This window comes from Tachypleus tridentatus, chromosome 9 (genome assembly GCF_004210375.1).
Source record: "Tachypleus tridentatus isolate NWPU-2018 chromosome 9, ASM421037v1, whole genome shotgun sequence".
Classification (NCBI taxonomy): Eukaryota; Metazoa; Arthropoda; class Merostomata; order Xiphosura; family Limulidae; genus Tachypleus; species Tachypleus tridentatus.
Window position 1 is genome coordinate 156,118,235 of NC_134833.1, and position 17,063 is coordinate 156,135,297.

The following is a 17,063-nucleotide window of genomic DNA, read 5'->3' on the forward strand; positions in this document are numbered from 1 at the left end:
CGTAACAACTTCGCAAAGTGCGAATGGATCTTAAACAAAATTGGTATGGAGGTTCATTAGGTCCATGCAGGGGTAAATACAAATTCTGCGTTTTTATAGGGTTTTGTTTTTTTTTCTACTACCCTCACCTCTTTTGGATCGATCTTCACCAAATTTGGTATGAAAGTTCATTGCGTCTATGTAGATATATACACACTTTCAGTTTTGCATTTTATGCTCTGTGGTTGTTATGGGCATATTTACCCCTGTTCCTCCTCTGTTGGTGTGTGTGTGTGTGTTATTGTAACGTTGTTCTTTTGCTGGCAGGTTATATTAAATTATCTGGTGCAAATAATTCAAAGCCCATCTAAACTGCAAAATATTTCTTTCCTTACATTTCCACAAGCCTGGACGTTAAACTTTTATGCTATCTCTACAAACGATGCTAACTGCACTGTTCTAAGGTAAGAAATAAACTTATAGCACTTAACGACTGAAACACAGTTACACATGGGGTTCTCGAGTCCTTTTTAACTCAACATATAATAACCTAAATTGCTTTAGAAATGTAACTAACAGTATTTTGTAATGACGAGAAATCCCCTTGATGTACAAGTGTATTATCAGGACGGCTGGTATGAGTGTTAAAACATTAATTAAAATAAAGTACAGAACAATGTTTCGACCTTCTTAGGTCATCTTCAGGTTAACGTGATGGCCCAACAAGATTGAACCTTTGTTCTGTACTTTATTTTAATGAAAGTTCTAACACTCATACCAAGCGTCTTGAGAATACTAGGCCTAATTTATTATTCGATATTATACAACGGATCAATTGTTTAATTATCATATTACAGATTTCGCTTTTTTTTCATCAAAGGTAAAATTTAAAATAGAAACAGTGACGTAGAGGCCTTATGTAATCTTTTGTTTGTTGTACTATCTGCTTTGGACTGCAGTTTTGCCTGTTCAGAGTTTATCAGCGCAGCTTGTGGTAACAAACCAAAGCGACAGTTAGGCCGCTTATAATTACGATATAACTTCTACGGACATTTTAAGAGTCCTTCTTATTTCACCATACGTTGAGTTAGGTGTGTGAATAATATTATGGCACTGAATCGAATTTATTATTCGATATTATAAAGCAGAACAACTATTTAATTATTATAGATTTACTTCCACTATAGATGAAATTGAAAATAAAATCTTTGACGTAGAGGCCTTAATGCCTTCTTAGATTCGCTATGCAAAAACTGATTCACTCAACCAGTTAGAAATAACTTCAATGTTTGCTTAAGTATCTTATCGGCGTATCACTGAACCCTATATTTATAATCTAATCTCGAATCTACAGAGAACTACGACATCAAATGTTTTAGAACTTTCTCTGGGCTCTAGGCCTACATTATTCAAGTTTTCGATATTACGACCATCATTACGAATCGCAGCTCCCCTTGGCAAACAAACAAATTAAAACATAAAAAAATATACAAAAATATATGGTAGTTGTTCCTATATATGTACAGTGGCGATCTAGAATAAATAGAAAATCATTTTAACATAATTGTTTTGACCAGTAAAAACTAAGCCAGCCACTTTACTAGGTTAGGTTTATAAAGTGAGTTATAAAATACTAATAATATTATGTGATTTTTGGTTTTTATTATTATTATTGGCATAAAGTTCGCGCAAAGCATCACTACCCATCGCCAACTCTTAGCAACGAATAGTTGGATTGACTGTCAAGGTTAAAAGGGCAAGCATGGTTAGAGGGACGGGGATTTGAACCTGTGCCCCTCACATTAAGAGTCGAGTGCCCTAACCACCTGGCCGTGCCAGACCCTGCGGCTTTTATAACGATAAAACTAAGCATAAATATGAAGCCTAATCTACCATTCAATTCAACAGTTGTCATTAAGATTTTAGGAAATCTCTCTTCTTATCAGTAATAATGACCAAGACCAAATAGAGAATATGACCAGATTTCTTAAGAATGGGTGGAAAATTGATTAATTTTGGTATATTGAATTATTTAGAAGAATACATTAGTAGCATCAGTGCTACAAATTCGTGAAATTCTATAAAAATATCGGTTCACTGCAATAAATCAAGACAAAACTATAAATCAACGTTACGCAAACTTTATAAAAACAATGCAAACTTTCAAGCAAAAACATACTAAATACCCCCATGTGATTTTATGGAAACAACTCTTCAATACGATCAGTTAATTATTCTCCACAGTGTAATCGTTGATTCGATATTAATAACATAATTAACATGCTAGACACAGAATATACATTTCTTCGTCCTACATGAATATACTTCAACATGCACTTTAGTGTTTAACCTTTCACATTTATAATTTTGTTCAAACTCACTGAATATCGTGCTGGATCACATAATTAACAGAGCTGTTAAATTACTTTATATATCCTATCTTACATCATATAATGTTGTCCAACTTTAAATAAAATTTGAAACTGTATCTGTTGTGTTTCACTTTTCTTGATATCACACACTCACTTATCTACCACTCAAAAACTGGTCACCTTTATTCTGTTATCCTTACAAGCCTGATCTTTCAAGTCTAGCCACTAGTAAGACTTTCTGTAGCATGATAATCCTCAAATATTGTACTGGGTTTATACGGGTATAACTATACCAGATATACTAGAGGTCCTATATTCACACAAGCTGTGTTATTGTATCTCAGAAAGGTTGGTATGGGTATTAACACTTTTACTGAGATGCATTTTTATTTCAAGTGGATTTCTCGTCATCAAGAAGCTTTCTTATTGTTCTGTGATCACTTAACGGGAACTTGTTATACAAGTTTGTTCGTGTTTTTGTAATTTATACTAATTTAGAGTATTAACTAAATTAATTATTCACACTAAATTCATTAAACAGTAATAATTACATCGGCCGAATGTGGTAAGTATAGTAAAACGAAACTTTACACGTGAAAATTCTGATACGATGCTTGTTTAATAATTTAATATCGTTAAGTAAGCCTAACATTATCAGTTGTTCCAGGAATAAGAGCCGAAAATATTCAACTGATGACCTAGGGCAGAGTGGCCGATGAATATATTTTTGTAGTTTGTCTGTTGCCCATTAAAAAAAAATGCAGCTATTATTGTAAGATTGTAGCAGCTTCTCTGATAAAAATTATATAAAAGTAGACAAAACACGTTACGCGGTTTTTATACGAACAATATCGTTGAACAATCAAGATACCAAGTGCTGTGTTTTTCTTAAAGCAAATCCGCATCAGACTATCTGCTAGGTCCACCGACAGGGATTAAACCCCTGATTTTAGCATTGTAAATCAGTAAATTTTATACTGTCCTAAAGGGGGACAATATACTATGCAGTTTTATTTGATTTAGAGTAAAGATATATTGAGCCATCTGCTGTGTCCACTGCAAGGAATCGGACTCCGAATTACAGCATTACAAGTCCGTGAATGTACCGCTGTTCCACCGCATCGTGTGGTTTTTATCGCGGATTTATAGATAATTTTACAAACTTCGATGCATTATTCACTATGTTTCACAGTTTAAAAATAATTTTGTCGTAACATATATTACAATCTTTCAAGCTATAACGCATTAAACGTACCACGTGATCAGGATCGCAGTTATTTTCTGAAACAATGAAACGTATGGTTTTTAAATACTACCTGGCTTAGGAGCCAGTGTAGCAACATCAGACAAGTACAGTCCTGGATAAGGTGTTACACCACCGTTCATAATTTTAACGGACATAATAACAGTATTATCCACCCTCAGTATATTCACTACCACTGATGCCATCCATGCTATTTTATGAAACACCTGGTTTCGCTGAGATAATCGCGTGGAAAAAAAACAACAAAAACACGTGACTGGCTTCCTAAACATTGAAGGTTAGGCAAACTTAAGTGTTTATTTCAATCCGACTATCTTAACAGAAGGTTTAAAGAACTTACACTTGACTGCTTTCACTATATATTACAGCAATATGCTAACATTCGGTTTTACCGTTTAAAGAATGGCGAACATAAAAACATCTAAAACAACGGTAAGTGGTGTTAAAAGCATTTGTTTTTCATACTCATGAGTTTTTAACAAGTCTAATACTGAGCACGTGGGAACACGGTTCATCTGATCAGATGCATCAACTCCGTATATTATTTTTAAACAAAGCAATAGTTTATACTGAAAAAATCTTTAATTACATTTAACAAACATCGTGTATCAACGTGCTCGTTTACCGTTTTTGCAATTTTATGTATGTGTGTTGATGTGCTTAAATATACTAATTTAGGATGTTAATGTATTTAAAAAAAATAACGTTGAATATATGCATATTAGTTAAACAGTCCAAGCCATGAACTCCGTTCCCGACCACTGATCACAATTAAGGTGGTTTGAGCTAATAAAAAAGCGTCGTTCGAACGATACTCCTTTATATAATATGTAAGAGTTACCAACGCAGATAAATGTAGATATTAATATCCCCAAACAACCTAGTTCTGGAAAATTTCTTTCCCTTTCTTTTCTAACAACTAAACACATGTAACGCTTATATTTAAAAAAAAACAACAACAAAAAAACCGCATTTTTGAACTACAGCAATAGAGAAACGAATTCCAAATCGAGTATCAACAACCTTATACAGTTCGTTGAAAAACTATGTGGCGTGGTAGTCACATATTATTCAAAAATCTAAAGTATTTTAAATTATTAGTAATAACTAAAATACTTTATGTAAAATTTTGCAAAAAACGATAACACATGTTTGTGTAATTATATACAATTAAGTTAATTGAAGAAGAAAATTAATAATTTTAATTATAGTTATTGATAAATGGCTTAATTACATATTTTGCTTGAAAATTACTAGGCTTAACATAGTTGTTTCATCTCGCCATCATTTAGCGATGTTACTTCAACAAACGATTAACAAATAAGCCTAACAATTTGAAATAGCTACCCAGCTGGTGTAACGAATTACTAGTAGTAAGGTGGTTGGTGGGTCGAGAAATGAAACTCACACTTCCATTGACAAAAACATTCATTTACGCCTATTTAATGGCCCCATCTGTAATAAACCAGTGAATTTATTTGTGAAAGCCCGTCTAAAAAATTATATTATCTATCTTGAGCGCGACGTTTGGAAAAATTATAGCGATCAAAACTAACAGTAAGCCTAAATCACTATTCACAGCAATAAAGTACGACTACCATTACAGCAACTTGTAACTTTAGGCTTTAATATTCAATCAAATTCGAAATATTTCGTCTCGCTTTGAATAAAAGTAAACTTGTACACATACAACAACATTGCACTAGCAGACAATACAAGCTAAAAAAGCTGGGCATGCAAACACATTTCTGGGATTATGAAAAGTTCAGTATTTTAAGGTTTCGGCTTTCGTTTTACAAAATTAATTTCACGTTCTCACTGCCACAAAACTTTCGATATTTTTCAACTTAGTCATTATAAGGTGAATCAAATATAATAAATTTTCAAATTTAAATCATCCTCCCTAATTTAACAGTATAGGACTAAAGGAAGAGCAGCTAGTAATCACCACCTACCGCCAACTTTTCGGCTAGTCTTATCAACGGATATTAGGATTGGTCGTTATATTATAATGCCCCCACGGCTGAAAAGGCAGACATGTTTGGTGTAACGGGGATTAGAACCCATGACCCTCAAATTACGAGCTGAGCACTTTAACCACCTGGTCATGCAGGACCAGATATAACAGAATAGTTACACCTGAGAGGTAACAGCAGGAAAGACGTTAATTTAGAAGGCTATCTATCCAACAACATATTAAACCTAAGCCTTTTATCGTGTTTTATTTAAATAAAAGACAAAGCTTACTATTTATTACCTGTTAAATGCTACAGTGAAAAGGTAAATAAATTGCATTGTTCTTAATAATTTAGTATAAAATTCCTCACGCTAAGTAAACTGATCTAAGTTTACTATTGTGTTATTATAATAACACACAATTAATCAAATATTAATAATTAAATATAATGTTAACATAAATAATAAAATTCAGAGCTTGGTTTTTAATTCTTTTAAATTTACTCTCCAATGCCCTCTCCAAATTGTTATATATTGACATCGAACCCAATGGTTACACAATCTTCATAGTTATCTATATTTGAAATGGTCACACACACACAATATTTTTTTTAACTTAAATACAGTCAAATTCTCCAACAATGCTTTTTTGTTGTTGTTTTTTCTTCCCCTGAGAACCTTTGAAATTCGTGGGTCAAATGGCATTCTTCCTTTACAGTTTGGTTAACCAGGTTGTAAGCAAATAATTTATTTTAAAAAATTCAAAGTGCAACAAAATCAAGTTTGTTGAAGATGGAGAAAAACTGTTTAATAATGATTTTTATTAGCATATTACTTTTTGCCCTTCTGTCAGAGAACAGTTCAAATTAATCTGTTTTCAATATGATTTCATCGAGTTAAACAAACCAGTGAAACCAAATGTACTGGGGTTAAATAAATAAAAATCAAACAAAAAATGGAAATGTCAAGAATTACAGAGATCAACATACAAAACATCTTTCGAAAAGGGTATGTATCAGCCATTTCCAATGGAAAATATTCATGCACTCAGATCATTCATAAAAATATGTTCAGATCAAGGATCTAGAATTTGCAAGATGGAACTATCTTTTATATTTAATGACACTGTAAAATAAATATGTATTAACTTTTGATTCTACAACCATCCATAGAGGGAGTTGAAACAAGTCATATTTTGGCCATGTTAAGCAAAGTGTGTTGTCTTGTAACAGATAAGAATTTATGAACACAAAGGTTAGTGGCAAAAGCCATCCCATGACTCTGGCAACAGTATACAAAATAATCAAAAAGGAACTCCTTTACATAAAGTAATTCAAGTCACATGTACACAAGCTGTATGTATGACACAACCTTTTGACCATATCCTGTTTCAAGCAGTTAAAAAATAAAGTAGGTACTCAAACTACAAACAAATTCTTACAGTCTGGAATAAGACAGTATGTACAAAATATGGAGGTTTAGTACTTGATGAATATTTAGAAAATCTGACTATCTGGCATTAAATAAAAAATAATTACAAAAGTTAAAAAATTGATCAAATCAACATTAATAAAACATAGCAAAATGATATCAGGGAACTCCACAGCAACCCATCACACAGTAGTTTGTAGAAGCTTCTTTAATGTCACAGACCTTTCATTATCTATACAATAGTTTGTTACTTATTTTTGCTTCAGAAGAACAAACAAACAGAGAAAAACAATTATTTTATGTCTTTTTTTGAAACTAATAGTATGGATTGAGATATAACGTTGACATAAAACCAAATTATTCTGGGCAGTGGTGCATGAGACACAATGAAACAGCCAGTTGGTTTATGGCTTATTATAGAATAATTATAATACAAAGATTCACATTTAATGATAGAAATAAGAGATGTGAGCTCTAACATGAATACTAAACAAAAATTAAAATAAGTGTGCATTTCTGCAATGTACCTTAGCTCTGTATTTCAAATTATAAAAACAGAATACACCAGAAATGAAACAATTACCGAACAAGAATATTCATCAATCCATGACAACCTAGAAATGGTTACAGAGGTAATTACATCTAAACAGTTTTTAACTGATGTCTTCTAATAAAATTCCTTTCAGATACCAAGACCAAACAATACTACATATCTTATGTAGACAAACACTATTTCACATAGGTGTAGACATCAAACATAACTTCAGTTTTATGTAGATACTGAACAAGACTTGAGATAGATGTACAAATCAAACATGGTTTTAGTTAGACATGGTCATGAACATGACTTCAAGCAAATGTAGACATAAAACATGGTTACAGTTAGAAATAGATATCAACATGACTTCAGATAAACATAGACATAAAACATAATTTCATAAAGATATATACATCAAACATGATCTGGAAAATACATAAAAAATGACCAAGTAGATGTAGTCATTAAACATGATTAAGAAGATGTTGTTGACTTGAAATATGACTAGGGAGATGTAAATAAACATGACCAAATGAATGTAGACATGAAAAATAATGTTAAGAGACATCAAGAGTAACTTTATGTAGACAAGTGTGGATTTTCAGGCAGATGTAAACATCAGACATTACTAGAAAGACATAGACAACATATATCAAACATGGTTTGGTGGGTTCTTTCCAAAACAATGTTCTTTTGGTACTCTGTCTCTATTATTTTTTATAGACCTGAATAAGTATATTAACTACTTGTTTTATCTGGATTCTGAATTGCCCATCAATGTGGCTGAATTTTCACTAATTTATTGGCCATGAAAAAAGTAAAACCCATACCTTCCCATCCAATATTATACACAATACATAGTAGTGGCTGGCCACATACATTACAAAATCCAGTTTCTCAGCTCTATAAAAGCATTTCTCCCAAAGTTTTTATGAGTTCTGCCAACAGAGATAATCAAGGAAGGCTTAGCAAAGCTTGCTAAGGTGGCTGACAGCAATACATGCCTGAATATTACATTTCTGTTACTTAGAATGAGTAATACTGTCTGGCTAACTTCTTACGCTATACGTCTTAATGACCAAGCATTATTGTGAGATGAGATATTTTGGCATTAGAGAGGTTACCAGATTAAGCCTTTCACTGAAGTACATTATCTTTGTATACTAATCTGAAACTGCTATGTAGTCCACCCAATCATTCTTGGGTACAGCACACTTACCCCTATAGAGAAAATAGAACTACTAAGACCACTAAACAGATAAAATATTTTAACAATTCAGCAAAATGGTGAAAAATTGTGGGTTTTATGCTAAGAGCATCAAATTTAGCACATGTACCAGACTTTTGCCTCCTAATAAATATTAGATAAGGATCCTATTGAAATATATAAAAATAGCTATGAAATGGTATGAAATTATTAGGCACAGATAAGATCTCTGCTTGCATTTCATGGGGTGTGACCAGACACCTGATTTTGCAAATAGGTGAAAGAAAACTGCTCAGGGTGCATGTAAAGCATCTGAAGCTATGAGCAATGTCCATAGACAAGAATCTGTGGAGGAGGTGATGCCATTGACAGAGAGGAATGTGTTACTGATGTATGACAGAGGACGAACAGGAGACTCAAGGCTTTCTTTATAAAGGAATGTCAACTGATGCGATTCCTCAAGTTGCTGCAGCTTTAATTTTACACCCTAAAAAGCTGCATATCACATTGGGTAATGTTAAAAGTCAGACACTGGTTTCTTCTCAGATGCCTTGCCAAGAGTTATGGGGGATGGATGAGAAAAACTATACAGGTATGGAAGCCACTTTGGACTACACTTCCACAAGTATCCAAATCCTGCCTGAAATTTCTCAGTGAGAATGAAAAATGGACAAGGGTTATAAGGACCACTGCCAATGTGTATGAGAAGAGGTGTACAGAATGGTGCAACTATCAAGAATGTTAAGTATGGAAAGAATAAAACACAGAATTTTAGAATTATATTTGAAATATTGTACACTAAGACAAACTCTGTTCCTGAGTTAAAATGATGTTTATCAATCAGTGACAACAGTCAGGTACATACATGAATTTTATTAGAAAGTAAAAGCTACAGGAGATAATTACAAGAGGTTCATACATGGGCATTTGAGACTTTCAAGAGAGTGAAACTGACAAAATGTTACACTAACTTCTGTTTGCCTTCTGTGCAATTCTGGACCAAGGATTACATGAAATATGGCTCATGCTAACTAATTACGGGCAATAATCATTATTTTCCAAATCTGAAATAACCCCACTTTGAAAATATGGACCATTAAAAAATAAATTATGTCTGTATGAAGTTTTAATCACTAATCCATGGTATTTATACTCCAGATAAATATAAAATATTTTTTATTTAAAACAACGTTTTGCCTTGTGGCTTATTCAGGGTTAATATACATAATAGTTATATACATTAAAAATGTTGGTTTAAATAAAAATATATTTCTATTCTTATTTAATGGTTATTTGTTCCTTAACTTTTATCAAAATGTGTAAATCCTTCCAGTATGCACTACAAATTCTGAAAGTCAACACTAGTTCATGGCCTACCTGTATGCTTGTTTTAACCAAAAAAAGGTGACCATATAAGACAAATCAAACATAAGTCCTGAGAATGCATGGTGGCCACCTTGAAAATGGTGGACATTTTGAACAATTCAATTGGATCCATATTTAATATTGATAAGTAAACCAATCATACATATGCACAATTTGGTGCTTTTTTGTATAAAATCTACAATTCTTTCAAAATATGCACTAATATGCTGCACTATAATTAACTATTGTCATCATTATTAATCTATGCAAGTATATAACCTATTAATTAATGGTTTCTTTATTTACTGAATATTACCCTCTAATTTCAAATTAACTTGTATCATTTATTATAGCTGCTGTCTTTGAGGGAGCACCTGAATAGGTCAGCATGTGATGGAATAATCCACAGTTCAATCCTGGGTGTTATTGATAGAAAGATTATTCACTTTATTGTGGCGTTTCCTGTTAGGATTTAAATAAAAACAATATCTGAATGTCTTCAAGGAGGGTATCCAAGTTTTGTTGATTTCTATATTATGTTGATGAAATGTCTTATCAATTAAATGGATATAGAAGGCTTATTTTATCTTTATAACATACAAGAGTTCACATCCCACTATACTCATATTCTATTTCACTGTAAATCTTCCATGGCATCACTGGATACTGTATATAGTTCAGAATAATGTTCTTTCAAGGTGTTTTTCTCAAATTTATTGGAATCCACATTCACAGATTATAAAAATTTTTTTTAGTCTCTTGAGTCTTTAGATTTTGTTCTTTTTATGATTACTAAATGTTATACTATTTGCATATCCTCTGTATTTTCAAAGAGACTTTCGACACAGAATAAAATGACCATAGTATTTTGTTTCCTTTCTCCTTGACTTTATTTATGAAATGTTCATGGTATTCACTCACAAGAAGAGTTGTAGCCAGGTATTTCATCATCTTCTTACCTCACTTTTTTTTTTTAAAAACTCTTGTTCGTTCAGGAGACCAGACAGTCAATGAATCTTGGCTTTACATAGTTTGGTTATTTTGATCTACAGTCAAGGTATTTACTGATCTTTTCTGGTATACAAGATAAGTTTTGGTGATCATTATGTCTAGGAATGGGAGTCTTTTCTTTTTTATTATTATGAATTGTACTACCTGACATTCTGAGTTTGGTTGGTTCATAAGCTCTGGACTATTGTAGTGTATCTCATACTAAGATTACCTTGTCAACACGTCTAAGCCCAACACTAGGGTGAAGTGTAGCTCATTCGAGGGTGTTATTGTCAAAATCTTTGATGCACAGGTTACCAAGTGTTGGTGAAAGGGTTGAGTTCTTATCTTGTTGGTGGTACTGTATGTGCCAAATATAGGTATTTGTCAGTCCTATTATAACACTGTCAGTTTGATGCATTTCTAGAGAGTTCTATAATTTTCCAGTTGGTGGTAGAGTAAATATAGTGCTTCAGAGGTTGGCATATTTGTGAATAGGTTAGATATGTCGAAGATATTGTGTCTTATGTTATGGTTGATTTAACTATTACTACTAAAGAGGGAAGAATGGTGAGTCTACAGTTAACTAAGAAAACCATCAATGTGAATTTTATGTAGGCCACAGATGTCTGGGAAGGTGTCATTATTGGTTGACTGTTTCTGTTCCATGTGTATCTCTGTGTCAGCTGTTAATTATAGTTGTTTAAAACAGTAAAGACTTCATTCATAACACTAACTGTTAAATATAACACTACAGTTGTCTACAACAAGTCTTCATTTAAAACAATCCCTGTGAAATCTTCACAGTATTAAATATAAAAATTATAGTTGTCAACAGGTATTTATCTGAACAACTTACTATGAAATATAACTACAGTTGTCAACAACAGCAAGTCTTCATCAGAAACACTCAGTTTTAAATACAAAAATGACTCATGAAAAACAGTGCAGATGCCATTCACATCACACACACCCTTAAGGATATCTATAGTTGTCTACATTGCAAGGTTTTTAAACAAGGGATCCATGAAACCCTAATGTTTCACAGACTGGTTTCAGGGGTTCTGTAAGAAAAAAAATCTGTAATGGTAATAATTATAATTATAATACATAAAAATATGATATCATAATGTAGCTGTCACAATTTTTCTGGCTCTCTAAGTGATTAATAAAATATCAATAGATCTGTTGAAATCTGGGTTGAAATATAAGGAGGGTGTTTATCAGGGTAACCTATAAGCAACTTATAAAAGAGAGAATGCTATAGGTAGATACGATTGGAAGGGGTCTAAATTTTTATTCCATTGCTTTTTAGACAAATAAAGTTGAAGGACATAAAAACTTTTCTATCACATCAGCTAGATGATAATGTAGAAACTATGTTATGTCAAACATTTTAGTTCCCAGAAGCAGTGTAAATAAATTAGAGAGACAATGACTAGAGGACAAGATGTCACAGTTCTCACACTAGAGTAGATTGAGATTGCTTTGAAATATTTTTATTATAAAATTAAGAAGTTCAAACTTATATAATATTAAATTTAATCTGTTATGCTGAAATTTTATCTTTAACAATATACTGATCTACAGCAGATTAAATTTAATACAAGTCTGAAGTTCTTAATTTTATATTATTATTACAGATAAAATTTAATCTATTATGTAAGTTTTCACTCAACACTCTCTGAAATATTCCAACAGTTGTCTACAGAGTAAATCTTCAAACACACTCTCTGAAATATACCAACAGTTGTCTTTGGCATAAGTCTTCAAACACTCTCTCTAAAATAAACCAACAGTTGTCTATAGCAGTAATTTTTCACTCAACACTGTGTGCGAAATATACCAAGAGTTGTTCTACAGCATAAGACTTCATTCAACACTCTCTGAAATATGCCAACAGTTGTCTACAACATAAGTTTTCAGTCAACACTCAGAGAACAACATTCAGATAACACTCAACACTCTGTGAGAAATATACCAACAGTCGTCTTCAGCATAAGTCTTCAGTCAACACTGTCTTTGAAATATACCAACAATTGTCTATAGCAGTAAATCTTCACCAAACACCCTTTGGCCCCTAGGTATTCTTAGTGTGTTATAACAGTTGGACTGACTATTAACAAGTATTCTTAGGCAGCTCTCTTTTGGGAGTGACAAAGTTGGGGTCATCATTTAGATATGACTCCCCCCCTTCATATGTGATCTTGCAAGTGCCCATGTCTTCCCATGGCAATGAATGGATATACTTGTTTATTTGTCTGTTTGTTGTTAAATGCAAAACTATCCAAAAGGTTATCTTTGCTATGCCCACCATGGGTATCAAGACCCAATTTTTATCATTATAAGATTTCAGACTTCTGAGCACTAGTGGGCTTGAATGGCTGCATCAGTAAATACAACTATAACTGTCTACAGTGTTATAACTTCATTTATAACTATTTTTATTAAGATTTAAGATTCACATCAGTTGTAACTATACCATTCTAAGAAATGTATTTTGTATTTATAAGCATACTACACAAAGTGACTGATAAAACAATATTTATGGTATGGTACAATGTAAGGTGATGTGTCCATTTCAACCAATCAGCTCACAAGCCAGCATACAGTAACAGTTTCCAAGAAACAAGTAGAGGAGACTTCCTGATCTTTTATTCATACAGTATGTGACTTTGAAATACAACACATAGGGAGAACAATACAAGTAATAATACAGTGACAGGTGACACAATTTTTATCAGATAAGACTGTCATACCAGCAGAAAAGAATTTTGAAACACATATGTACTTTATTGCCTAGGTGCCTTACAATGAACCAAAGATAACCCATTGTCTAGATAATTTAGCTTGGGTCATAGATACAACTCCTTGTTGCCTAGGTAACTTTACTGATTCATAGATATAACTCTCTGTCACTAGTTGCTTTATACTGAAGCACAGATAACTCCCTGTTATCTAGATACTTTATACCGAGTCATAAATACAACTCTGTATCACACAAAAGCAAATCTTTATTCCCTAAGTGTTTAACACCAAGTCAATGTAAGGAGCAAATACACCCACTAACAGAAAGGATACACAAGTTATCATCAACTTACTGATAATCAACTAATACACACCACAGGTGAAGCTAAAGAAAAGAAACAGTTGCAAAGATTGGTGAACAAGTGGTAATACATAACAGACCACTATAATAAATCAATAAAGTGATGTGTACAAACTACATGCAATTGTTTAACTAATGAAGTTAAGTAAAACCAAACACACTGCTACCTCAATTATATATACATGTGGTGTGTAATTTAATTTTTTACACCAATTTTACATACAATATTTAGATAGATAATTTCAGGTTTGATGTTATGATAAGAGAAAACTGTTACATAAAATAAACTACTCATTTTTGTTCAACTTGTAGACTAATACAGTTCAAGTACATTTCTAGATATTTCTTTATGTATAACTTGTTTCTATATCACAGTATGACTCAGAGGAAGAGGTGCAACTGCCAACAATATATCAACATGGTTGTCCTCAGCATGAGTGATGATGTCCATTCACAATGAACACTGTCCCACAATGTATCAACATGGTTGTCTTCAGTGTAAGTTATGATGTCCGTCCACAATGAACACCATCCAACAATGTACCATCATGGTTGTCCTTAGCATGAGTGATGATGTCCATCCACAATGAACACCATCCAACAATGTACCATCATGGTTGTCCTTAGCATGAGTGATGATGTCCATCCACAATGAACACCATCCAACAATGTACCATCATGGTTGTCCTTAGTATGAGCGATGATGTCCATCCACAATGAACACCGTCCAGCAATGTACCATCATGGTTGTCCTTAGCATGAGTAATGATGTCCATCCACAATGAACACCATCCAACAATGTACCATCATGGTTGTCCTTAGCATGAGTAATGATGTCCATCCACAATGAACACCATCCAACAATGTACCATCATGGTTGTCCTTAGCATGAGTAATGATGTCCATCCACAATGAACACTGTCCCACAATGTATCATAATGGTTGTCCTCAGCATGAGTGATGATGTCCATCCACAATGAACACCATCCAACAATGTACCATCATGGTTGTCCTTAGTATGAGCGATGATGTCCATCCACAATGAACACCGTCCAGCAATGTTTTATCATGGTTATTCTAAGCATTTGTTACAACACTAACAAAGAACACCTTCCAAAAATGTTTTATCATGGTTATCCTCAGTGTGTGTACTTAAATGTAAGCATCAGAGAATTCCACAAGATGCAATAATAAACGATGTTCTATGATGGTATTTCCCAGAAAGTATTACAACATCTACAAGAAGTGATGACAAACGACACAAAGTTTGACAAGTATATGATATTTAACACGTATCTTGTTCTACCTTTTAATAACGAATAGGTAGTTTTTATGTAATATTAACCGCCTTAATTACCAACTGATGTATTGTTACTGTTACAACTAGTAAAAATTATAGTAAAACAAGGAAATAATAAAGACAACCATGGTTTAAAATTACCATAGAGGTGTACAAAAACTACTGAAGTTTTTAATCTCATATTTTAAGAGTCCACGCAAAAAACAAAAGCATGTACAACTCGATGAATACTCTGCCTAAATATTTTATCAGAGAATACGTATAAAAGTCCCATTAAACGAGATCTCTTTCAACAATCTTTAATATACGACCTGCACATAATACAATCAAATATCGAATCAATCCCAAGCGGGTAGGCTGAATAATAAAGTCAGTTCTAATCATATAACAGTTGTTGTCTGATGTATTTTTTTTATTTTATGTAACAAATTAATGGAGGTGGAGAGGGATATAAACCATGTGGCTGAAAATCTTTCGTTCTATTTTCCGAGAAAATGGAGAATCTGTCTATAGTTACGAATCAGTTACAAAACTACCTTTATTTAGCTCTTACTGCAACTTTGTGATGAAGAATAATGGGCGACCTCTACTGTTAATCACGTTACGGAAGGCTGGAGTTTTAGTTTCACAGCACAACAACCACTGATGACCGAAGCCGCCGGGGTTAGTAGCGCGTGACAAGAAAGCGGTCCTCCCAGTGGTGAGGGGTACATATCTGATAGCAGCAACTGACAATCTATCCACCCAAATACACATACATACAGTCTCAAAGAAAGGTTATATAAACGTATAAACAGCTTTATTGTAGACATTACGAAAGGAGGACGGAAAAAAAGGAAAATTCAGATAAAGACGCACGACCAAAAACAGCCTTTTATATTACAAACAAAAAATACTTTCGTATCAAACCGCTTGTACACAATCCAGTGGATTAAAAATTAATTTTTCAAGATGACTCCGTACTAGATTATTTTGTTCTTATGAATATTTCGTACTGAGTTTTAGCATCTCTTTAACTTATTTTAACCCTAGACGTTTTTTTGTTAATTTACTATTTTTACAAATTATCGTTAACTTCTATAACTTCGTCTTAAAATTGGAAAGCGACCTCTATTTTATTTATGTAACGTTACTATAGTGATTTTAACCTTAAAACTGGAACAGTGTGGAAACAGTAATTATGATTACCCCGATTCATGGCGCACGACTGATGTTTATGTTATTAGATTTAACTAAACTTTTTTAGGCTATTAGAAACACGTGAGATACTAAAATAACTCTAACAACTTTTAACACAAAAACGAGTTTTCGTGTTTCACAATATTAACCGGACATCACAATATAACCACAAAAGTAACCACATCTAAATTAGATTTCACACATTTTAATTCTTTAAAACCTTTGAGATATTTTTTCTAATATTTCTTTGTATTTGCTGAAGTTTAAAACTTAAAACGTTATAAAAAAAGCGACTTTTTGTTACTTCGGGTTTTAGAATTACGATTTTGAAAGTAGGCTTGGTTTGCTACAATGTTGGTAAAAAAAATTTAAG

General features: G+C 32.8%; 1 protein-coding gene and 1 long non-coding RNA gene across 2 annotated transcripts in view; one reads left to right on the plus strand and one right to left on the minus strand.

Moving 5' to 3' along the window:
• LOC143226731 (mitogen-activated protein kinase kinase kinase 9-like) overlaps positions 1-17,063 on the minus strand; it is a 74,546-nt gene that overhangs the window by 34,498 nt on the left and 22,985 nt on the right.
• LOC143226729 (uncharacterized) lies at positions 850-15,899 on the plus strand. Its single transcript, XR_013014725.1, has 2 exons — positions 850-4,047; positions 14,587-15,899. It is a non-coding gene; the product is annotated as an uncharacterized LOC143226729 (long non-coding RNA).